The following is a 25,626-nucleotide window of genomic DNA, read 5'->3' on the forward strand; positions in this document are numbered from 1 at the left end:
AATTTTGGATTTTTTTAGAGACTGCGTTTTGGATTGATCAATAAACATACGTAAGGGAGAAAGTCTAAGAAAATTGAAATGTTTTGAAAATATTTGGAGTTTATTAATACAAATTGCTATTTTTACCCTTTTTTGTTAAAAAGAGAAATTTCTTTTTCTACGTAAGAAAGGGGGCGGGGCACCTCCTCCCCATCCCTAGTGGCGGACACAGCAGATAGGGCACTCACTTCCCATTGGGGATGAGAAATTTTTGAATTTTTTTCATCTTAAAACAATTATTTAAAAATAATCTAATTGGTGAATATTTTACAAATAAAATTTGGGTATTTGAAAGTGTTTTAGGAATTGAATTATGATAATTTAGGGATACTTTAAAAATGAAATTATGGTATTCTAGAATTTTAAGAATTTAGAGAAAATTTAAAAATATTAAAATTTTTAAACTATTCTTATAATTTAATTAATTGACTAAGTATATTCTTACTACTTAAAAATTGATTAATGCTACTCTTACTATTTTTGACAATTAAACTTACGGTTAACATCAATTAACTTTTTCCATTACATGCGATATCATGTGACAAGTGCTGCAAGGGAGGCGGCTCGGGCTCAATTCACAGCAAACATCCTTGCTCTTCTTCTCAGTCTTTCTAGTTATGCCTTGATTATCGTTCCATATGCGTTACGGTGAGATGAATTCCAATCAAGGTCTCGGCTCCTTTTGGCTGTGTCTTGGTTATCAAGTTCCAGAGTGGAATTTACGGGAGATTAAAACCTGCTCCTTATACAGAAGCCGATTAACGTAAAGGCAAAAGTTTGATCCCAAACCAGTTGCCTGATGCAAAACTCATCGGTGAAGGTATCAGATTTTGGACTCTTTTTCAGGAGCCGCAAACCTCTCTAAGTTCATTGAGCGATCAGGGACGCATTGAGTTCATTGACTTTGGCCAAAATCTAAACTGGATCGAACAGAGTTGTGTGTAATTCATTTATTCTTCCTTTATTACAAAATAAAAAAAAAAAGAAAATGAAAACAAATATGAAAAGACTAAAATTGTCTTCTCAATTTTTTTTTAATGTAAAAAAAATAGATTGTACTTGTCATCTTCGCATGGTGGGAACTCGTGTATTTAGGGACAAGTATCTCTCCGTTAATGGGAGCATATCAAGAGGGACAAATTGGGAATGCACATCAAAGATGGCCAAATTAGGAATGCACATCAAGCAGTTATTTTGGTTTCTCTTTGCATTGAGAATCGAAACATCTTATCGTCAAGGATGGCCTAATGGGAAGTACAAAAATTATCAAACTTGGGCTTGAAAGGCCTTAGGCCGGTTCATTCATTTATCACTATCATTTACAGTTCAACATCAAGTATTTACGAAGTTAAAAACTAAAAATTGGAAATAAGATTGCAATAAAACACCTCCTGAATTGGGAGTAGTAACGGACTTAGCTTAGCAATGAGTTGCATTATTATAGTGAAGATGGTAATGTAGTGCAACTGAGATGGAAAAGAATTGCTTTATCCCATTTCTGCATTAAAAAAAAAAAAAAAAAACAACGGGATCAAAACAACCTACTACTTAAAAAATAAATTAAACAATTTTAGCTTTATTATTAAAGTAAAGATAACTTACGTTTTCCTAAGCTATCGTATTACTTTTTCAAAAATAGCAGCTAAGATCCTTATATTTATATATACAAGAAGGGTGTGATACCAATTTATTGGTTACCACCTCTATGATGCTGATGGATTGGCTATTACATTTTTAGGTATCATGCCTTCTCAGTAATATAATTGGAATCGTATATATTAAAGCAAAGCCCTTACATTGGAATCGTATAATTTTTTGTTAGGCACATGATCATCTCTCTTTTATACGAAAGATGTCTATTTTAACGACAATTAACTTGCACACAGTTACATTGACTCTGCTTCCAATAACAATCATATTGAGATTGCTAATTTGTCATGGAAGCAATTTTGGAAGATAGTATATCTTCCTCAGAGGGCACTATTTCTAGCCATGTTTGACGAGCACGAATCCTGTGGACCCTTCGGTTCACAGGAAGCGTGCACCTGCTAATAGGTTGAACCAGCCACTAAAAGACAAAAAAAACAATAAAACCCAATAATACTTCCCTCTCTCATTCAAACTCCCCTCCCACTGAATCTCAAGTCTCAGCACACTGTAATTAGACCACCGGCCACCACACCAATTGACGTTGAACGTGAGGCATCAACCAATGACCAGAGACTGGCGATAAATTCTTCTTCTTCTCTTTCTCCACGTTTTTCTTCTTCCTCTTTTTGGTTCTTTTTCTCATTTTTATCAACAACAATCCTTTGAAATCTTAAGGCCGTTTCCTCGAACCCCAACACCCTTTGTTTGATCTGGCAGCAAGGAATCAACCGCTACCAGTTGCAGTCAGAGTAAAGTAAGCCTAACCTTCAAAATTAAGATCATTGAAGTAGGCTGAGCTCTGATATTTGATGGGGAGAAAAGGAAAGCATGAATAAAGCCGAATTGCTACTTGAGGTATTAGGAGAGAAAATCCATCCAGGGACAGTTAAAAAAAAAGGACAATCTAAACTACACAGTTAAACCTCATTTCTATTAGCTTTAAAGAATTCCCCAATCCTTACTAAGTACATTAGATTTTCCAAAAGCATTTAAACACTTGAAACTATGGACTGAATAATCGAAGAAGCAATCAGCTGCAGCACAATTAGATGAAGTTTGGATTATAGTCGATCCGATCCCAACACGCAAAATTTGGTAGCAAAAGATTACCTGGAAGTATGGTTTTTGAATCGCTGTTGATTCGGCGGTCGGACCGTTTGGCTAGGGAACCGTATAAGCAACCAGTTCTGTTTAACCCCAAACTCGGTCCTTGGCCAAAAACTGTTGAATCGGTCAATGACCCGTTGACTTAGGCGGTCAAACCATTGACCCATTCAATGTGTTTTAGCTGTTTTTAAATTTTATTTATTTTTTTATTTTTTTAATTTATTTTGTTAGAATGGGCCATCCGTTCGGATCAGATGGTCAAACTGTTGACTCAAAAATCGATGGCCAAAATGGTTCCGATTCCCAATCGTTTTTAAAGCATTGCCTGAAAGTCTGATATCTGGAGTAGAAAACATTGATTTTACGATGCATGAAATCAGCTAATATGTCGGTGGCAATGCAAGAGCCAGTGTTCCGATTGATTTTGGCCTTTTTCTTCGTAGTTTTCTGATTTTTCTTTTTCTACCTACATATCTTGCACTTCCATTCCATCTATGACAGGGAGAGAAGAAGATGATTTTACCACCGATCACCGCTCATCGGTCTCCGAACTTGGTTGTTGTGGTTTGATGCTGAAAGATAGTGAGAGGGGAATTCGAATGGAGGAGGTTGTCATTTTTCACTTTTTTGTCTTTTAGTGGCTGATTGGACCAGCCTTAATAGAGCAATTCAGTTAAATTCCTGTTAACTTAATAAGGTGACGTGCTCATTTTTCATTCGCAGGTGCACGCTTCCCGTGAACCTGAGGGTCCATAGAATTCGATCTCATGTTTGACTGGCTCTTTACTTCTACTTGGTCATTATCACATTTCTCGACTTGCAAGGGTGGTATTTGTCCGGTGTCTCGCGAATATGTGGAGATCCTAGAACATTGTTTCTTTTCATGTTCTATTATGGAGACTATATGGTTTGGTGCCTTTATGGGTTGCCTACATCCTGACTAGTCTCTTGGCAGATGGTTAGACAACTGGGTTGATGCAGAAAATGAGAATATACACCTAGGGGTGAGCAAGAAAAATTGAAAATCGAATTGAACAAGACCAAATTAAAAATTTTTGATTAACCGAATCAACCGACATACATACATACATATATACTGTTAATATATTTTCTTGGTTTTTGTGTGGTTCAAGTTATTGCCTTTTTGCTATTGCATTTTAGCTTTTTGTCTTTTCTACTTTGTGAGCTAATGTAATAACTTGAGTCCTATATGGACTGGGAAGAGCATTCCTCTAGAGTTTATCTACTACCTTGCGCATATGGGTTTGTCTTTGGGGCTTATAGAGAGAGTGCACTTGGACCACCACCCACCCGTCGTGTCGTGCCATGCTGTGTTGTGCCACATGCATAGGTCTAGGGCCCTTGCCCTATCTTTATTTATTTTCTTTTTTTAGTAACACTTCAACATTTTAACCAAGAGTCTGTTTTTGAACATTTTCTTTGTAACTGTCCACTCTCTTATTGTGTGGGATTAGTTCCAAAGTTGGTGGGAAACGTTCCAGTCCCGAGTTTTATTAGCAGCCAAGAAATTTGCAATTATATAGCAATGAACTTTGGCCCTTCTAGTGAGGCTTCTTGCTCTCTTCTTCTATACGCGTCTCTTGCTCTCTCCCACTTTATGTTTTCTTCTTCAATTTTGGGCACACATAACAATCTGATTTGATGCTTTGGATTGTGAGTGCACACAACACCAAGGTTGAGAGTTGTTGTATCCTGGAGGCCGACCATCAATATCCTTCTGCACCAACGGGAATACTTTGAGAGGCGGTAGAATCGGTTTTAAGGAGAGTGGACACTTGCCGTGATTCAACTACACCGTTAAGTTTTAATTCAGTTCTTTATCAGATTTCTATTTCATTTCCTATAGTTCGGATTTGCTTCTTGGTTTTTGGTTTCATCTTTGTTATAGTCATATTACTGCTCATTTTTTCCAACATATACATATTTATGTATATTATATATATTTTATATTATCTATATATATTATAAATGAATATCTATGTATTATATATTATAAATATATATTTATAATACACAATATATAATATATTATTTATTATTTATAATATAATATTTTATATTTATTATATATAAATATTATAAAAATTGAAGAACCAAAAAACGTTGAACCTAACCACTAATTAACCGAACTGATTAACTGGTTAACCAATAGGCTTTGGTTCAAATTTGGTTACTAGTTTTCCAAAAATCGGTACCACTGGTTTGGTTTGAATAAAAAAAGGCTCACGGTTTGATTAAAAGAACTAGAGCACCCCTATATACACTTTTTTTCGGTGTGCCATTTTTATGTGGCACTCATGGAAATGGAGGTGTAAATTGATGTTTGAAGGCAAACACTTCTAGCCTTGCAAAGCGATTGCCTCTGTAAATGCTCAGATCCTTGAGATTTTGGGTAACTTATTCCTCATCGGTGGTTAGACCTTTGTTTTGACATGAAATCAGGTCTTGCCCTCTAGATGGCTACCCCATCCCTTTGAGGCTCTAATGATAAATATTGATGGTGCCTCTTTCAAGGATAAGGTTGTCGTAAGAACGGTGATAAGGAATCATACATGGGACTTCATTTATTGAAAACGTAATAGAGCTTGAAACTGTTATGTATTCACATGTGAACTGATATATATATATATATATATATATATATAGGTTAACCCACTTGGCCAACTTGTATTGCCACGTCAACTTAGTTATAACTAACTAACTGTTCAATACCCCCTCAAGTGGGGGATAGAGTGACACCCAACTTGCATACAAGAAAATGAAATTGGTCAACCCTTAGAGCTTTAGTAAGTATATCAGCCAGTGATACTTAGTGGAGAGGTGGCATAGCTAGATGTCCTTTTTCTAGACGTGTTCCTGAACAAAATGATAGTCAATGTCAATGTGCTTCATCTGCTCATGAAAGACGGGATTTGTTGCAATGTGGATAACTGCCTGGCTATCACAGCGAAGTTGAATAGGTTGCTTGCTATAAGGAAAGACCAAGGTCATGAAGAATGCACTTGAACCATACTAATTCACTTGTAGCCATGGCCATGGAACGGTACTCAACTTGTATGGAGGATCGAGAAACAATGGCTTGTTTCTTTGTTTTCCATGATGGGAGAGAGGTTCCAAGCATGGGGACATATCCTGTAGTTGATCTCCATGTAAGAGGACATGTGGCCCAATCAAAATCATATTAACCTATAAGGGTGCAATCAGTAGATGAAACAAAGAAAATCCCTTGAGCTGGAGCTGCTTTGGTGTAACGTACAACACGAAGAGTAGCTTGCATGTGTTTTTCATGAGGATCATGCATAAATTATGATAGCATGTGAACTAGAAAAGTCAATTTGAGCCTAGTGATGGTGAAGTGGACAAGGTGGCCAATGAGTCATTGATATTGGGCTAGATCAGTCAATGGTGGGCTATCCACATCAATGAATTGTTTCTATTGCTTCATAGGATGAGAGATAGGCTTGCAATCAGCCATACCTATTTTAGTGATGATGTCTATGGCATACTTATGTTGACATACAAAAGTTCTGAAATTGGACCATGTGACCTCAAGCCCAAGAAAATAGTGGAGGGGCTTAAGATCATTGAGATGAAAACAACTATGAAGATATGTCTTAAGATAACCAATGCAGGCAACATCATTCCCGGTGATAACTAGATCATCAACGTACACAAGGACAACCACAAATGAATATGCAACTGATTGGGTAAAACCATAATTCCTTACAACAGTAGCAAATTTTTCGAACAACAACGAGAGGCTAATTTGAGCCCATATAGAGATTTCTATAGGTTACAAACTTTGTTCTTATATCATTTAGGAAAACCCAAAGGAATGGTCATATATACTTCTTCAGACACATCAGCATGTAAGAAGGCGTTAGTCACATCTAATTGACGTAGTTCCCATCCCTTTATAATAGCAAGGGCAAGAAGGCACCATAGAGTTACAAATTTGGCTACAGGAACATATGTATCATGATAATCGTGGCCCTCAATTTGTGTATAACCTTTAGCCACCAGTCGCATCTTATAGTGCCTAATGGTTCCATTAGCATGGAGTTTCAATTTATATACCCATTTGGATCCTATTGGTTTCTTTCCAAGAAGTAGATCCACAATGGACCATGTATGGTTGCGCTCTAATGCAACAATCTTAGTTTTCATGGCCTTACACCAATTGGGGTCACATGTAGCCTGGGAGTAAGTGGTGGGTTCAGATGATAAGGGGGTTGGAACAACGATGTTAATGAGGGAGATGGGTAAATTGTCATCATAATCACGATGGTGAGATGGAATATGCTTGGTATGTTACATTGGGATTATGAGTAATCTGTCCAAATCAGAATTGGATACTACAAGTGCATCATTAATAGTGGGCTAGTTATCATGAGGATTGTTAACAATGGGCTGGTTATCAAGGGGAGTGTTAATAATGGGTTAGGCATCATTATCCATGGGTCTTGTGTTGTTAATGTCAATGGGCATTGTAAAGGGTGAAAGGTCAACAAATGGATACTCAAATTGAGGTAAAGGGATGACTACATTTTTGTAAGGTGGGACATGTGAAGACTATGACATGGTGGTAGCAAAGGGGAAGGTTGTTTCATAAAAGGAAACATCTCGAGAAATAAACATTTGGTGGGAATCAAGGTTATAAACTTTGTATCCTTTTTTACCAAAAGGATAGCTTATGAAAATACATTTAGAGGCCCTTGGTATAAATTTGTTCTTTAAAAGAGGACACTCTTAAACATAACACAAACATCTAATGGTCTATAAATGGGTGTAAGAAGGGGCTTTGCCAAACAACTCATAAGGAGATTTGCCTTGTAATAGTATTGTAAGCAAGTAATTGATAATGTAAGTTGCAGTGAAAACACATTCACCCCAGAATACTAAAGGGAGTGAAGCTTAAAAATGCAACGCTCATGCAATTTCCAGCAAGTGGTAGTGTTTCCTCTCGACAACACTGTTTTGCTGAGGGGAGTCTATAAATGATGTTTGATAGACAATGCCATTGTCCATAAAGTACTGTTGCATTGGGCCTAAGAGAAATTCTTTACCATTATCAGAATGCACAACCCGAACAATGGTGCAAAATTGAGTTTTCACCATGTTACATAAGGAAATCAAGAAATTGTATGTATAAGACTTTTTTTTTCATAAGGAACACCCATGTACAACATCTATAGTTATCAACTATGGTAAAAAAAATTCTAGCACCTAAGTGTGTAGGTTTATGGTAAGCACCCTAGATGCTACAATGGATGAGATCTAATGGAATTAGAGCTCAAGAAGAGCTCATAGGAAATGGAGTCTAGGTGTGTTTGGCCTTTTCACATACATCACAAGCTTTATTTGGTAAAGTTAAGCCACTTTTAGAAATGATTGATAATTGGCGAGACAAAGGATGTCTCAATCTATTGTGCGAAGTAGAGTAACATTCCACAATATAGAGAGATAGAGCAACTAAAGGTTTGATGGACGGAAGATAATAAATTCCATTACACAACACCCCCTTGTCAATAAGACTCATTGAAGCTAGGTCCTGAAGTGTACAAGAAGTAAAAAAGAATACAACAGTACATTGCAATTGGAGCATAAGTTTATTGATGGACAAGAGATTAAATTTAATCTTAGGGATGCATAATACATCATGCACAATGTGATTTGAATCCAGCATGACGAAACATTTATGATTGACTAGGAAGGTGGATCCATTTGACAAATGAACTATAGTGGTAGAGAATAGTGGGGAAACATGTGGGAATAAAGACAATGGAGGCAATATGATTGGATGCCCCACTATCAAGTATCCAATGATTTGAAGTAGAGGACATGTTGTTATTAGAGGGAGATGAAGTCTTACCATTTGCACTAGAGGCACAAATAGTTGAAGTATCAACATTCATTAATCTCATGAGATTATTATATTGTTCAGGAGTCAAGCTAGTCACAAAAATAGATGAAGATCCATTTCAGGTAAAGACCTGGTCATTGTGGTATAGGCAATTGCCAAGGAGCTCTGTTTTGGACCACATCTTGACTTCTTTTTCTACCATCCTTCATGATAGCCATGTAACTCATAACAATGTTCTTTGATATGGCCTGTCTATTTACACTGTTTGCATTTTAGATGGAGACGAGCATATTGATCACCAATACATGAAACAGAGAAAGCAACAACCTCCAGGATAACAGAACTTTTGGATGGTAGTATAGACTGAAGTTGTTCTTCTTGGATACTAGAGTGTAAGCTTGATTGATAGTTGGGAGTGGTTCAGTAGGTAGGATGTTGGAATGAATATTGTTGAACACCTCATTCAGCCTTACCAAGAATTGGTTAATTTTGTCTCTCTCACGTTTTACGACTATTCCTTTTGCAACACCACAGCTACAATCAGGAAGAGGAGCAAGAATGGTTAACTCATCCTACAGTCTTTTCAGTTTGGTGAAAGAGGCAATAGAGAGATCACCTTGGCACAAGGTTGACAAATTATGTTTTAGCTGGTAAATGCGATGAGCATTTCCTTGTAAAAATCTTTCTTCAAGATTATGCCAAATATCTCTAGCGGTATCAGCATACACAACGCTATCATGGGGTTCACAAATTAGGGAGTTAAAGATCTAAGAAACCACCATGGAACTACATTTGTCCCAAGTTAGTCCTTCTGCTATTGAAGATTCAAGTCGTTGCAGCGTTTTGTCAATAAAGACAAATTTATTCTTCATCCATAATGCATTCCGCATAGCTCGAGACCAGGTGGAAATCTGAATTCATGACAGAAAACAAAGATTTCCAAGGAAAAGAAAGAGAGTCAAAACATGAGTTCGGCAGAGATTAAAAATTCACGGGATCAAGATCGCTGGAGATGAAAAGAATGATTGGAATCAACCAAGAATTTGTAGAGGAAGAAAAATGAAACCACAGCATCAACAACAGTCGGGGCCTCGGCGGTGATCGATGCTTTGATACCGTGACAAACGTAACAGAACTCGAATGAAAATGAGAAGAAATTGTTGCGTATTCATATGTAAACTGATATATATACATATACAAATTTAGGTTAACCCATTTGGGCAACTTGTATTGTCACATCAACTTAGTTATAACCGACTAACAATTGGAATATTCTAGAATATTTATGGAAGCGTTGTTCGATTACTAGTGGTCTCACCTGAAGAGGCAGAAACTTATGCTCTCCTTCACGCTCTCCATTTTAATAGGGACTTGCATATTTCCCACATTCAGATTGAGTGATTGTGTTTAATAGAGTTCTGTTGGTGGACTCTGCTCTGTCGTGGTGTATCTCCTCTTTAGTGGACTACAAGAGTTTATTTCCATCCTTTTTGCTTAGTGCTCCTTCTTGCACATAAATAGATATTCAAATGAAGTAGTGCATAGCTAAGTGTGGTTTGCTTGCACAATTCAGAGAATCTATATATGGGGTCTTCTGAACCTGAATTTGTACATGGTTCTCTTGTCAAAGACCTTTCAAATAGATAGATGCTTGTTTCCTAAAAGGAAGTTACATAAACTCTTTAGGAGTAATTTAATTGTTAAAGCTTGAGTGAATAATTAAAGCTTCCAAGCTTAGCCCTCGGAAACCAAAGCTGATCCAATCTAGAAAGCTTGAGCTCCTTAATGACTCTATTCTCAGGCAAACTAGGCCCCCAAACCATGAAGCCAGAGAAAAGTCACAGTGAAACATCAGGTGCTCTACCAATTCCTCTACCTCCCTACGTTGAAGACAGATGGGGTCGTCCTGGACCCTTATTCATTACTATCGCTTCTGAAGCAGGGCCATCACAAGAAGCATTTGGTTTTGGGCAAACACTGAATCTTCCACAATTGCTTCCAGGGGGCCTTCAAACTAGTTTACCAAGCTTTGTACATTAGAGGATTCTTCGGCCCAGGCTAAATAATAACTTCTCTTCACTGAAAAGCCCTCAGAGAAGAAAACCTCTATATTAAAATATCCTCCCTAGTTCGGCTTAAAGGAATCGATTTGATTGCTTGAACTTCATCCTCATTGAAGAGCTCGTTTAATCTCTGTATATTCCATCTTCTTTCAGGCTCGATGAGATCTTGGATCAGCTCTAGATTACAGTTCAACAGATTTGGAGACACAATCTTTCCCTTTGGCAAGCTTGGCACCCACGCATCAGTCCATATTCTAATCCTAGACCCTAAACCAACTCTTCATATTAGACCCTTCTTCAATGAGATCGGCTTGTTCCAACCGCCTTTTATAGCCTTGCATTGAGAATATTTCCCCACGAAATAAAACATATAAGCAGGGAGATATTCTCAATGTAAGGCTATAAAGGCTCCTCAAACGGATTTTGCCCTGACCGAAGTCAAATTCTTCTTCAATATCTACAACCCTGCTGAAACGCTTCGCCATGCCCGTGAAGCAGAGGAGGGGGTTGTGTCTTCCAAAAGGCATTTATGGGTAAGTGGAATAACTTCCATACAATTTTCTTAACATAGTTTCCTAATCGAAATAAAAGACCCAATTCAAAAACTTTTGATTTGAACATAAAAAAAAGTACAAAAGCTTTCAAATTACTCTGTCGTACCATTCTTCTAGATAAAAGTCGTGGCAGAATCCAAAATGTATGGTGCATGAGTTGCACAATGAAGCAAGACATGAACCAATGAAAATAACATTACATGATTGGTTAAAATTTTGGTTTAAGGTTCACAATGCGAAAAAGTGGGTTATTAGTTACAAATTAATCTGATTTAATCTCTTTAAATCAAGTATAAAATCCAGCTTGGATTTAGGATGATGGGTCATAAACAAACACATGACAATAATGGCACCATAATAAGTATAGGTGGTTATAGCAAGTTTTTTTTTTTTTTTCTCAAGGCTCAGTTTGCAAGAAGTATAAATACAAATATATACTGTACAAATGCATATAAAACAATATAAAATACAAAGTTTTGCACTGCATATATTTACATTTACGCTCCTTCCAAACTGAGCCTAAAACTCGCGTGTTGAATACAGATGACACAAATGTAATTTGCCTACCATTGTTTGTTACTAGTGGATCGTATTGCAAAAACCATCATTCCATTAGAATTTACAAACTCCAAAGAAGATTTTGGATCTCGTAAGGCTGCGTTTGGTTTGAAAGAGAATGTAGGGAAAGGAAGGGAATCTTTCAAATCAAACACAGCCTAAAAAATGATAAACATGCTTCCAAGGCATATAAGAAATATCTCATGTACATATTAATGGAAAATGTTCGTTTGGTTAAATTTGCACTAGTACAAATGCATAGGAGTGTAAATGTAAAAAATGTAAATTTTTGTTTTAGATTTTACTTTATTCTGTTTTATATCTTAATTTATTTTATTTGTATTTTAATCAAACAAAATAAACTAAAATTTAAAACAAAAATAGGTCAGAATTTACACTAAATCATTTGCATTGCTATGATTTTGTATCAGTGTAAATTCATTTGCATTGCAACCAAACATAGACATATGTGCAACTGGATGCCATTATTTTAGAGCATTTACACCTTTCTTTTAGACATTGGACAAGTCTGTGTGATGGAAATGAATTCATAACATTAGCTGCGTTTTAGTTTCCATCTCTGGCGTGCCCATGTTCATTGGTGGCAAGGGAGTTGAGTACACAGAACTCTACTTATTGGGGCAAAGTGTGTCCCGCAATACATCCCAACCGTGTATTGAGAACATCTCCCAATGACAAGTACGGGAGATGTCCCAATGCACACTAAGATGTGTATATGTGGCGTGCTCTATGGGTGAAAATGTGAACTCCTTATTGGGTCACCACTCAAATTACGCTTTTATCTTTGTTTTTCTTCAAACCATGTGGCTTATTTTTGTTACTTTTTTTACTGGTGAAAGATTGAAGTATAAATGCAAATATGTACTAGGGTGAGCAAATGGGTAGGTTCTACCTATAACTAAATGGAATCAACCTTGAACTTATCTTGAACTGACTCTACCCAATTTGTTTAGGGTAGAGCTTGGTTCAAAATTCTTGGAACCGACCCCCACCTAAGCCGGTTCTAGGTATGGGTGGCAATGTTTAACCCAACCTGTTGAACCCACCCAATATCTAACTGACCCAACCCACCCATTTACTTGGCAGGATGGAAACGGGTTGATGTCAATTTAAATGGGTTGGGTTGGGTTGGGTTGGGTTGTGAATAACCATTGGGTTAACCACTAAAAGATGAAAGTATTAATTTCTTAGCCAATTTTCTAATTTTCTTCATTTGAATGAAATAATTTATAATTAATGCATTAATTTTTTATTAATTATTGACTAAAATTAGTTTTGTCCCAAATCAACACACTTCGCCCAAATCGACATAAATCCAAATCAACTTGACCCGAGTCCAGACCAATTCAACTTGGTCTAAATATGAACAAATCCAATCACCTCACTTCAGTTAGTTTGGGTTGGTCAACCCAGTCCAAACCTGACCAAACCCAAGGCTGGTCGATTCAGGTTGAGCCGAATCCTAATCGAATCCTGACTGGATGGTTTGGCCCGGTTCAACCCAAAATCTGTCCTACTTGTTTTGTTCGGTTTGGATCATCCGTTCCAACCCATATCTGCACAGCACGACCCGAATCCGAGCTGGTCCGATTTACTTTTCCTTACTCGCTTTAGGCCAATCGCTTCGGTCCCAAACCTGTGCACAAACCTGATATGGGCCAGTGCAAGTCAATCCACCATTAATTGAACTGGTCTGGTCTAGTCCAATGGAACTGATCCAGATTTGAACGGTTCAACCACTCTTGATGTGATTAGCTCAAAGACAATCCAATTAAATAGTTCAAGTTGGTCTGATCGGTTTGAACCTAAGTGGTTCAGTCAAACTTGAAACTCGAACATAGTCAAATGGCTTCACTGCTTATGTAAAAATAACATCCGTGTATTATGATTTGAATCTTCATCACTTGTGTAAATAACAACTACAATTACCACCAAGCTATGACCAACTTATATGACAAGAGGGAGCTAGTTCTTTGTTTTAAGTACATAAATATAAGATTAATGGGTTTGGCCAAGTTGGATTGGGTTAAAGCGGGTTTGGATTGAACCCAAACCATTTAATTTTATATAATTGGGTCATTAATGGGTTGGCAGGTTAGATGTGTTGGGTTGAAGCTCAACCCAAACCAAACCCAACCCAACCCGCCTAATTGCCACCTCCAGTTCTAGGGTCTAAGGGTTTACATACCCAAACCAACCCGATGACATGCTTTGGTGGAACCAAACTTGGTGTTGGTGGGATTGGCGTTGGAACCAAACTTGCATTGAAAAAACCCCAAAATTTTTGAGGATGTGAAGATTTAAACCTAATCATTCATAATTACAATGGCCAAGGTTTACTTGACCATTGAATTACTTAATTGATTTGATCATTTGTTTTCATTTTAATATTTGAATGTGTATAATAAGTAATGTAAAAGTTAATATTTACAAAATTTAAATTGTAATGATAAGTTTTGAACCATACATTATATATCATGGTGGTCTACATATTAAATTACTCAATTTCATCAATAAAGTAAGTTTTAAGCTATATACTATATTTATTTAAATCAATATTTTAAAGAACATGTTTCATTTTTTTAGGGGGGATACTAAAGAAAGAATATGTTCCATGGGTAGACCCTAGAACCGACCCCAGAACTACCAAGGTTAGAATCGACCCTAGAACCAACATTTTATAGTGTATGTTCTGGTTCTAAAAAACTAAAACCAACCCCTATAGGATAGGTTCTAGGTTCTACCATGGAACCGAACCAAACCAACTCATGCTCACCCCTAATATTTATTGTGCAAATACATACAAAATAACACAAAATACAAATTGGGGATGTTTGGCAAGTCATTTTTGAAAGATCTTTTGGAAGCTCTAATAGTCAAAAGACGTAGTGAGCTATTGCATTAAGATCTTGACAGCCTGAAGATTGTTTGGTTGAGGCATATTTTTCAACGCGTCTTTTCTGTGCAAAGATGAATTGAAAAAAAAAATGAAAAACTCCATTTGGATCTTTCAAAAAATCGTCCAAAATGGGCTTCATGCATCTTTTTAGTGTAGCGTCTTTTGGCGGCTAGATATTTTCCCAACCAAATGAGAAAAGATGAAAACACGGGCTACTGGGCTTCTAAAAATTCGACAACCTACGTGAAATGGCTTGCCAAATGGGGCCAAAATTTTGCACTCTACATATTTGTATTTGTAATTCTACTCCTTCCAAACAAGCTGAAGGAATTTCACAATACAAAAAGCTGAGATCCATTACAGTGACACTATTGTGGGATGACCAACTATGGTGACTCAACTGGTAGAATCTTTGGGATCAAATCCTGATGCCACCAAGGTTGAGGGGTTAAGGGGAGTTCACATTGGCACCCCACAACACATCTCAACATTGTATTGGGAACATTTCCCAATGACAAGCATGAGAGATATTTCCAATGCACACTCAGATGTGCATGTGAGGTGCCTGTGGGGTGTGCCTTGTGAAGTGCTGATATGATCTTAATTAAGGGAGGGGGATGAACTACCCCTGTTGTGTAGTCCCATGAAAAAAAAGACACTATTGTAGGTTGATTTCATTAATTAGAAAAAGGGTTCCCGATCCGTACTTTGGGTCTAGGGCCATTTTGGTCCCCGAACTTTAAAATGTAACAATTCAGTACTTGAACTTTCAAAACGTTTCAATCCAGTACCTGCCATTAATCACTCCGTTAACAAGCTGTTAAATGGTATTTGAAAAGACAAATGCCCTTTGGGTATCATCTAATTCTCTTTATTAACCATCTCTACTTTGTTAAATATACAAGGCAAGGATTTGGGACTGTTTACTTTTTATCAACGTTTGGATGATTGATAAAGAGAATTAGATGACACTTGAAGGACATTTGTGTCTTTTTAAGCCACTTAATGGCTGATGATTTACGGTAGATAGTAGATTGGCATATTTTAAAATTTTGAATACTGAATTATCACATTTTAAAGTTCAGAAACTAAAATGGCACTAGGCTAAAGTACAGGATACTAATTGAAGATTTTCTCGAATTATCTTCCACACAATAAAATATGTGAGATTAGGCCAAGTTACATTCTTACAGAACTCCGGTCTTCCGCAACATAAATTATGAGCTACTGTAACAGTCGGAAGATTTGGCTGGAAGAGACTTAAATGTGGAGGGAAATTGTTCTTTTAAACTCTGCACACCGGTGATGATAGTTGGAAAGACGAATCTGGTTTTACTCATGCCTCACAGTCACACCAACCTTAAATCGCTTTTATTTATTGTCATTCATTAGGTTCCATACTTGCATAGTTGTATATTATCATTCATGGGAATATATTTTTATTGTATGGCTGCAATGTGCTGTGAAAAAAGCGAATCCGATTTTCTACAATATACGCCCAAAAAAGTTTTTTAGTAGTTAAATTTCTTGATATGACATGGAAGTGCAGTAGAATCCTCACACCAGGATCCAATATGAGTTTTTTAGTAGTTAAATTTCTTGATATGACATGGAAGTGCAATAGAATCCTCACACCAGGATCCAATATGAGTTTTTTAGTAGTTAAATTTCCTGATATTACATAAGATCCGATAAAAAGTTTTAGTAATTAAATTTTCTTCAAACAAATAAAATAAGTCATCCGTAAATCCAGGAACAGCTGCAGCCCTTCTGGCAAACTAGAAGCCTCTGGCTTTTTCTGTCTAAGCTCGATCCAGGTAGCCGTGACGCATGGTTTTAAGCGGATAAAGAAAATATATGAGGGTATGTTTGATTTGTAGTTAGAATCGGAATTGAAATCTTCTCCAATGGTCCATTTTCATAGTTTGTCAGATTTAAACAGGAATAAGAATGGGAATTGAAATCAATAAGAATGGGATTTCATTCTTAAGGGACGGGTAGAGAATGACCATTTTCTCAAATGGGATAATGTCATTTCAGCAAGAATAGGAATGGGATTCTAATTCTATCCAACCAAACAGTTGGAATTGGATTAACTTTGGTTTCAATTCCAAACCCCCTATTCCCATGAACCAAACAGGGCCTAGATTCATTCAACAGTCAATATAGAAACTATAGGGTTTGACCTTACAAGTAACCCAAAGCCTACCATCAAATAGGGTGTATCTTGTTTGGTATTTTGGATATTTTTATGCTTATTTTTAGAAGATTGTACTATAGGAGTCTACTTCCAACTGTCAGAAAGTTCAAGGGAGATGATTGAAATTATCAAACTTTAAGAAAGGTTTCAACAACAACAAGAAACTTCAGGGCAGGTTGCAGCAATTTACATTTAAATAAATCTATAACCATCTGATACTACTTTTAAAAGTGCAAATATCCTCTCTTTCTGAAATTTTCATTGGATAGATTCTCTCCATACATGTCTGTGCTTATAGAGCGCATATATATAATTTACTCCTACGGTAATTGAAATAGTAAAGTAACAATTTTTTCTCTTACAAACTTTTCCCTCCAACTTCACGGTTTTATCTCCCACAAACACCTCTCACGTTTGTCTTCAAAGAGAACTGTTTTATCTCCCACAATATATTCCCCGCATTTTCACATAAGAAAAGGGGCTGTGGTGTCAGTTTTTACTGTAGAGTTTATTGTGTATATAAGCATCTTCCTTTGCATATTTCATCGCTAAAACAAACCAAACATTGAGAAGGTGCAGACTACGTTTAATTTCTTTTTTCTTTACATCTCTTGTCTTGGCCACAAATGGGAAAGGATAGGAGCAAGAAACGTGTATTTGAAGATTGGAAATTAATGAGTTGTCATCTTATTCGCCTCCGGAGAAGAGGACGAAGCTGATGGGTGAGAAAGAAAAGTCGGGTTGGGCTCCCAAGTTCGAAATGGAATCAAGTTCACGAACCCTTGTAAATCTATACTATTTAAAAATACACGAATGTCCTCTCAATATTGAATTTTCAGAGGACATTTTTTACCCCCTGCATGTATGCATTTATTGGTATATGATTGAGGTCAAAAAGGTAAATTGTGCAAACACTGAGTATTTAAGATACAATCGATTGAGAACACTACGTGGCAAAAAAGTAATATGTGAAAACACTGAGCATTTAAGTTACAATCGATCAGAAATTTTCAGAGGACAAATTTTACCTCTGCATGTATATTAATGAGGGCAAAAATGTAAATTGTGAAAACACTGAGGTATTAAAAGTCAATCAATTGAAAATAGTGGGTAATTAACCTTCCGTTTAGCACTGAGTATTTAACTTTCCGTTTAGATTGTTTTTAATGTGCATTGTAAGTGGAGATGATTTGCAGGCCGCAGCACTTATTCCAACTGAACGAAGGCATTGAAGCGTTCATTCGAGCTCAACCAAACCAAGATCGTGTATTTTTGCAACTGCAATTCAGCAATTTATTATGGGTCGAGCCAAGCAAGATCGTGTTATTATGGGAATTTGATGATTGCCTTGTAACCGAAGTTTGGAAAATTATTGGACGATTGGTTAATTAATAACCAGGTCGATTGGTCGATCTGGTGTGTTTTGTCTGCTCGTGTTCGTAATCCAACGACGATGATCATCTTCATATTCGTAACCGAACCAATGCTCATACATCTCTCAGAATGGACTGATAAATGTCTGCAATTAAAAGGTTCACAGATGGACTCTATAAATATAGATTCTTGGAAACTGATTATCTAGAATACAAAAAGCACAGGAGGAAGAAGAGGTGAGTTCCTTTGCTCTTTCTGAAATTTCTCAATTTTAATTTTCAAATTTCGATTCCGATATAGTGTATATAATTTGATGAAATTAGGAGTTCCTGAGTTTTTTCATGTAGGCTTGGACACTGTTTCTTCTGTCAAAAGCTCATTTTATTGGTTAGTTCTGTCAAATTGTTTATAGATTTATCAGTTAAATCCCTAGTATATCTGCCTAATCCATTGAAGGTCGGACTTTTTTTTCCTTAAGGAATGGGTGTTTAATCCTTGTGTCTCTTTTCCTATTCCATCTGATATCTGTGGCTGATCCATGCATTGCAATGGACAAAATCCTCTGAATTGTGGTTCTACCTCGGAAACAATAGATAGTGATGGCCAGAAATGTATTGGCGATGTTGGGTCCAAGTTCGTACCTTAGATGACCAGCACATTAACCTCTTATGTTGCCACTGAAGACCTTTCATAGAAAGGATATTTCGCTCAGAATTACCTACACTTCCCCTGTTCCATCCGTCCCCGAATTAATTTTTTTGTTCCAATTTCATGATACTTTGTGTACTGCATATTTTTTTCCTTATGTATGAGTCAGTTTTAGTATATGCATGGTCTTTTAGATGACCAACACATTAACCTCTAATGTCGCCACCGAAGACCTTTCACAGCAAGGATATTCCGTTCAGAATTACTTACACTTCCCCTGTTCCATCCGTCCCCCGTTCCCTATTATATCTAAAATTTCAAAAGCTACTTAAGAGTTTTATATGTATGAGTCAGTTTTAGTATATGCAAGGATTTTTTTTTTTTTTTAATTTGATTGCAGAAATAATGACTGCATCATACGAAATCAGTATTTCCTTCAACAACTTTTTGAATGAGTTGAGTAACTGATTGTGACTTCCACCTCCAAGAATGACCGTCGAGGATATTGATAAAGATTTTAGAGCTGCAGTTATTCTTAGACTTGAAGAAGACAGCTGGAGATTTTATGGAAAATTAACACCTACCAAGAAGGAATCAGAACAAGATGCCTGCTTCAATGGAAGTTGCTGCGAGTTATTTTCTTAGTGTCATGGTGTCTTATAGTCTTAGTTTCAGTCTTTGAAGGAGTTGTGTCTTTCTTTGTTTTTAATGGTATTTGTGTTTGTGGGAGTGGTCTATCTTGTTTTGTAAGTAGTTGGTTTAGTGATTGGTGTGCTAATTTTATTTGTGTTAATGAAAAATCAAAATTTGCATTGTTCTCATGGACTAAGTCATTTGTAAGCCTCTATTTTCTTAAATAATCTTTTTTTCCCTCAAGAAAAAACCTTCTTGAGATCCTTTTAACATAAGTGATCTTGGTATCCTAACAAAGGGAAATGGGACCCCATGCAAGATCATATGTTACATCCATGGTACCCAATCAATTTCTGTTTTAAAGCATCTCTTAGTACCATAGAAGCTGGAGGCCTTATCTTTGAATTGGCCAACAATACAGCAGGTGAAACTATTTTGAACAATTTAATAAGAAACATATATGCTTTGTAATTGAATTAAGTGGAATGAAAAGATATGGGGGATAAAGGAACATGCAATTGCTAATAAAATGTCTGATAGCTGATTTAGTGCTCTTTGTATCCCTTTTTCACTTATATCTCTCAAGTTTTTTAAAAAGCTTTGTATGTTATAAGTATCTCTCAGGTTTTGTAACAAATTTGTAGACTGGAACTCCCCTGACTTCTTTTTTCATGTTTCCTTTCTAAGTTGTTAGCACCATTGTTCTTGGGTCTATATTGTTCCAATGTCCAACCAATCAAAATCTAGAAGTACAGTCTAAGGTCCTGAATGGGGGTTTTCTGTATTGTTAGAATTTCAATTTGTCTGAAATCACAAGAATGATAATTATACAAAAGAAATTGATGAAGAAATAACACCTGAAGAAGATTTACCTTGCACCATCAAAGTTAAACTCAGAGCAAGAAATAACTTATGCAACAATATTAGATCGTGTAAACATAAATGGCTTTGGAGCATTCTTCATTGATGGGCCTGGAGGAACAGGAAAGACGTATTTATATCGTGCATTGCTTGCAATTATCAGATCAAGGAATTGGATTGCTCTAGTTACAACAACTTTAGGAGTCGCAGCAATAGTGATGCTTGGTGGACGTACTGCACATTCTAGGTTTACAATTCCAATTAATACAAATGAATCAAGCATGTGTAACATATTAAAGCAAAGTACAACAGATGAGCTCTTGCGAAAAGCACAATTAATCATATGGGATGAAGCACCGATGGCAAAACGAACAGCAATTGAAACATTGGATAGAACTCTCATGGACATCATGGACAACCAATTACTTTTTGGAGGAAAATTCATCATTTTTGGATGAGATTTTCGACAGGTTCTTCTGGTGGTAAGACGAGCAACTAGAGCAGAAATATTTAATGCAAGTATATAAATTCTTATCTTTGGCCAAAATTAGAGCGCTTTAGCTTGACCATCAATATGAGAGCCATCTCTGATCCTTTCTTTAATGGCTTCCTCATGAGAGTTAGAAATGGGTAAGAACCAACTTTTCAAGGAGATGCGATAACAATACCAGAAGACATGATCATTAAATATGAAAATGATGAAAGTCACAAAACATACTCATTGATCAAGCATTTGATTCATTGAACAACAATGCAACACCGGAAAATTATATTACAAAGCGTGCAATCTTAGCTACAAAAAATGATATTATTGATGAATTAAATGAGAGGTTAATTATGAAATTTCTAGGAAAGCCATGGATATATTACAGTTATGATATTGCCATTGATGATACACATAACTACTATCCAACAGAGTTTTTAAACTCTTTAACACTAAAAGGCCTTTCACCACATAAGCTTATTTTGAAAGTGAATTGTCCTATCATCTTACTTCAGAACCTAAATCAATCAAATGGACTATGCAATGGAACAAAAATGGTCTACAAAAGTTTTCACAATAATATCATCCATGCAGAAATCACTACAGGACAACATGCTAGAAAACAAGTACTACTTCCAAGAATACCATTATCACCATCAAAAGATGAAGGACTTCCATTTCATTTTAAGCGAAAATAATTCCCCATTCGTCTGAGCGTTGCAATGACAATAAATAAAGCATAGGATCAAACTATTCTATATGTAGGCATATATCTACCTGAGCATGTCTTTTCACATGGTCAACTTTACGTGGCTTTATCTAAAGGAATCTCTGCTTCAACAACAAGATTACTCATTAAAGTAGAGCAACCAACTAGAAAGAAATGAACTTTTACCAAAAAAATATTGTTTATAGGGAAGTATTATCACCAAATACCTTGTAACCATTTATGAAATTGTAAATAACAAACTTTTTTTTATACTCTTATGCTTTCTATTGTTTTAATACAATTACACTTATAATAAATTCTAACTTTTATTGTTATGACCTAACCTTATTACTTATATTACTTTTATTGTTTTTTTTCTCTTTACTACTTCTTTTAGTAATTAAAAAAGTAGTATTGATCGTGATCTTTAATAGCATTTTTTATTGCTTATCATGGAGGAAAAACCAAAATGCATATCAATAAATTCATTGACACCAGAAGAAACAAATTGGACCATTAAACATTAATCTTACACAAAAGGGCAATAGAGGTTTATACTAATCATAAAGGTAGTGGAAAATGTTTAAGGTGATATTATTAGACAATGGGATATGCACCTACAACATCTATTTACTTCAATTACAAAGTTTTATACAATAATGTATAACTAACTTTCAATGCGGGGAACACAAATACAAGTGGTATTGTTCAATCCAATAGCAGAAAAATTTTTAAATGTATTGTTTCCTCAGAAGACATATTACATTACTAACGACCAATTGAAGAATATTAATCCACTATAAAAAAATGTCCATAAAGACTGAAATTTGCATTATTGATTTGACATCAATCATAGAAGCTGGAGGAGTGAGTTCTACCAAGATAAATTATAAATTTGTTCAATTCCATGACATAAAAAAATATACTACAAGTAAAAAATTGATCGATAAACAAAAAATCATTATAATGACAAATTTATTATCTATCTTTTAATTTATAAAATAAAAGTATATTTTAATATAAAATAATTGAATTATTTACCGATGTGGTTGCAATGGTGATTGAAGTTGGTAAGACACATCAATTCAAGCATAAAGATGGAATTTTTGTGAAACGAGAGATCACTATATTTGATTCGAAGTACTTATGCTAAACTATAAACTATTGATTTTTTTATTACTAACATTGTACTCATTACAATTTATCTAATAATTGATATAATTCAAAGTTTATTTTATTGACACTATGGGGCCAATATGTAAAAGAAGAATGTGCATTACTATTAGAAACATTACCACACAAGCCAATAGTTGCATTCACATCTTTAATTGCTACAACATATGGAGGTAATAATCTTTTATAGTATAATTTAAATAAAATAAAACACAAATATATACACTTAACTCTTTTTTCTATATTACAGGTGGTTCTCTTTCTACAACATCTGTGACAACAATGCAAGTTAATCAAACCATTCCTGAAGTGAAAATATACGAGAACTGTAAGTACATAAGCAAATTTTAGTATACTATTTTATGTAGCTTTAAAAAATAAACATCTATATATGTAGGTGCAAAAAAAAATGTCCTAAAAAAATAATATTTTATTGAATAGAAAAATGACTTTGCTCAAACAATCAGAAGAATTTAAAATAAAGGACTTCTAGAACGTCATACATTCCAGGTAACTTGACAATTGCAGAAATGCTTACTCATTTATACATTCTATTTAAATAATACATTATTAAATTAAAGATCTACTATTTGCAAATAAGTTACTGTTCGATCAAGGCAATAATAACTGATGTCCTCAACTCTGATGAACCATGGTACAATGTGTGTGACAATTGCAATAAAAAGGTTGAACTAATAGAAAAATGAGCATATTGTGACAAGTGTAAAGAAAATGATGTCAAGTACTCTGAGAAGTATGTGATAAATTAAAATATATCATTTAATAATAATATTAAAAAGTTATTATTAGTAACCAACTCATATCAACACAGGTATATGCTTAGGATCAACATATCAAATGACACTGAGAAGGGTATTGTCACATTATTTGAAGAAACTACTGAGATAATTGGATATTCGATATTAGAATTTGTAAAGCTTCAAAGAGAGATAAAGATTTTGTTATTAATCAATATTAATACTACAAATTAATTTAATGCTAATACAATTCATATCATATTGCAAGGAAAATGTGACAAGTTCATAGCTTATCTAAAAGTGCTAAAATGAAAGGTATACTTCATCATATGAGTTGATAAAAAAGGAAACATGGGTCATAGCTCTAGCAAGTTTGTAACAACTAACATGATCAAAGTAGATAGCTTAACAACATGGATAGAAGACATCGACTCATTCGAGGACAAAAAATTGAAAATGATCAAGATTGAAAAAGAATGAAGAAGTCTGGCAACCTTCAAAAGTCATGCAATATTGCAAATAAGTCGAGAAATATGTCATCATAGAAGACATTGCAATTATTTTCTTTTTAGTTCTATGTAATTTTCACAGCAATATGAACTATAACCATTGAAACTTTATTTTTAATCATATTATTACTTTTCTTAATTTTCAAATTTTATTTTCAATATATGTTCAAAATTTAATAAATTAAGATCGAGAGGATCGAGAGAGAATTTCCTCACGTGCAACGCACATTACTAGTAAGAGAAAAAAAAAAGAATAAGGAAAAGGTAGCTTAGACCTGGAATTGGCCCTCTAACACCATCTTTTGCAATCGTGTACAAAAAGATAAAGAAATAAAAAGAAAAAATTTTATTACAGCCTCTCACTTCTTTCCTTGACACCCATTCTTAATTGATTGACTATTGTTATTGGTAGTACTCCTATTAATCTTTTTTCTTTTTAATAACCATGCAAATGATAAATTCTATTTGATTTGAGTGGAAGCTTGGAGATGGATCAAAAGACCCATTGTTATTTTTCATTTTTTTCTATAAGAAAAGAATTGGAGATTTATAAACAATGTATTGGCCAAAATAAGAAAAGGGGCAGTTTTTATTATCGAGTCTATTGCATTTTGTTATCATTGTTTCTAGGATCCTTTGTTTTCTAGAAATATCATCAATGATCATTTGTATCAGAACCGAGTTGAAGTTCTTTAGTTATTTTCTAGACTAACTAAACTAGGAACTCAAATAATATAACTTTGTTGGATTTTGTTTGCTATGCTAGAGCTTTTTCTCCAAAGACAATGTTGATAGTTAGGAAATAATTATTTTAGAAAAAAGAACTTTTAGTTTTTCCTCTATTTCTTTCTCATTGGTCATCCTTTGCTTTTTAATCATAAAACTATCTCATGGATATGTAGCTTGGTTTTGATCTTAGGTAGTTGTTTAGAATCCTTAAGTTAGAAACATGTATCAACACAAATTTAAATACCTTACTAAGAGATGCTTATAGCTTTAGAATTCTAGAGGTACTTACTAAAAGAGTTAATGCAAATGCTTTGTTTTCTTTCAAACAAGCAACACGTATTAGGGAAATTGCATTTAACAGATGTTTTTGAAATGTTTTTGCAGTTAGAAACATCAACAATATTCCTAAGCATACATTGATTTCAAAAGAACGAAGGATGTTATTGCATTCTTTGAGTTCTTTGATGGGCATATTTTTGTTAATGAGAAGGGTAATTCAATGAAATACATTCTTCCATGCTTCAAAAGTCTTTTTTAAAGGATTTTCTTTATTTATTTGGCTTTTGAATTGGTATTAAATCTATGCCATTGCTTTTGAGAGGGGAAAACCTATACTGCATTTAGGGGGCATTCTTTTTTCGGATTTTGAGAGGGGGGAAAGTTGGTCAATGGGATTTTGGTTCCCATTGACCAAGAATCCCATGTTTTTCTTTGGATTTATGTAGAGACCAGGGAAAGTTTATTTTCTTGGGTATCACTTACCCGGGTAAGTA

General features: G+C 35.2%; 1 long non-coding RNA gene across 1 annotated transcript; it reads left to right on the plus strand.

The window, feature by feature from the left end:
• Nucleotides 1-18,091: 18,091 nt before the first annotated feature.
• Nucleotides 18,092-19,826, plus strand: LOC148876698 (uncharacterized). Its single transcript, XR_016097747.1, has 2 exons — nt 18,092-18,585; nt 19,398-19,826. It is a non-coding gene; the product is annotated as an uncharacterized LOC148876698 (long non-coding RNA).
• Nucleotides 19,827-25,626: the final 5,800 nt, after the last annotated feature.

This window comes from Nelumbo lutea, chromosome 1 (genome assembly GCF_056320005.1).
Source record: "Nelumbo lutea isolate HS-2025 chromosome 1, American lotus-T2T, whole genome shotgun sequence".
Lineage (NCBI taxonomy): Eukaryota > Viridiplantae > Streptophyta > Magnoliopsida > Proteales > Nelumbonaceae > Nelumbo > Nelumbo lutea.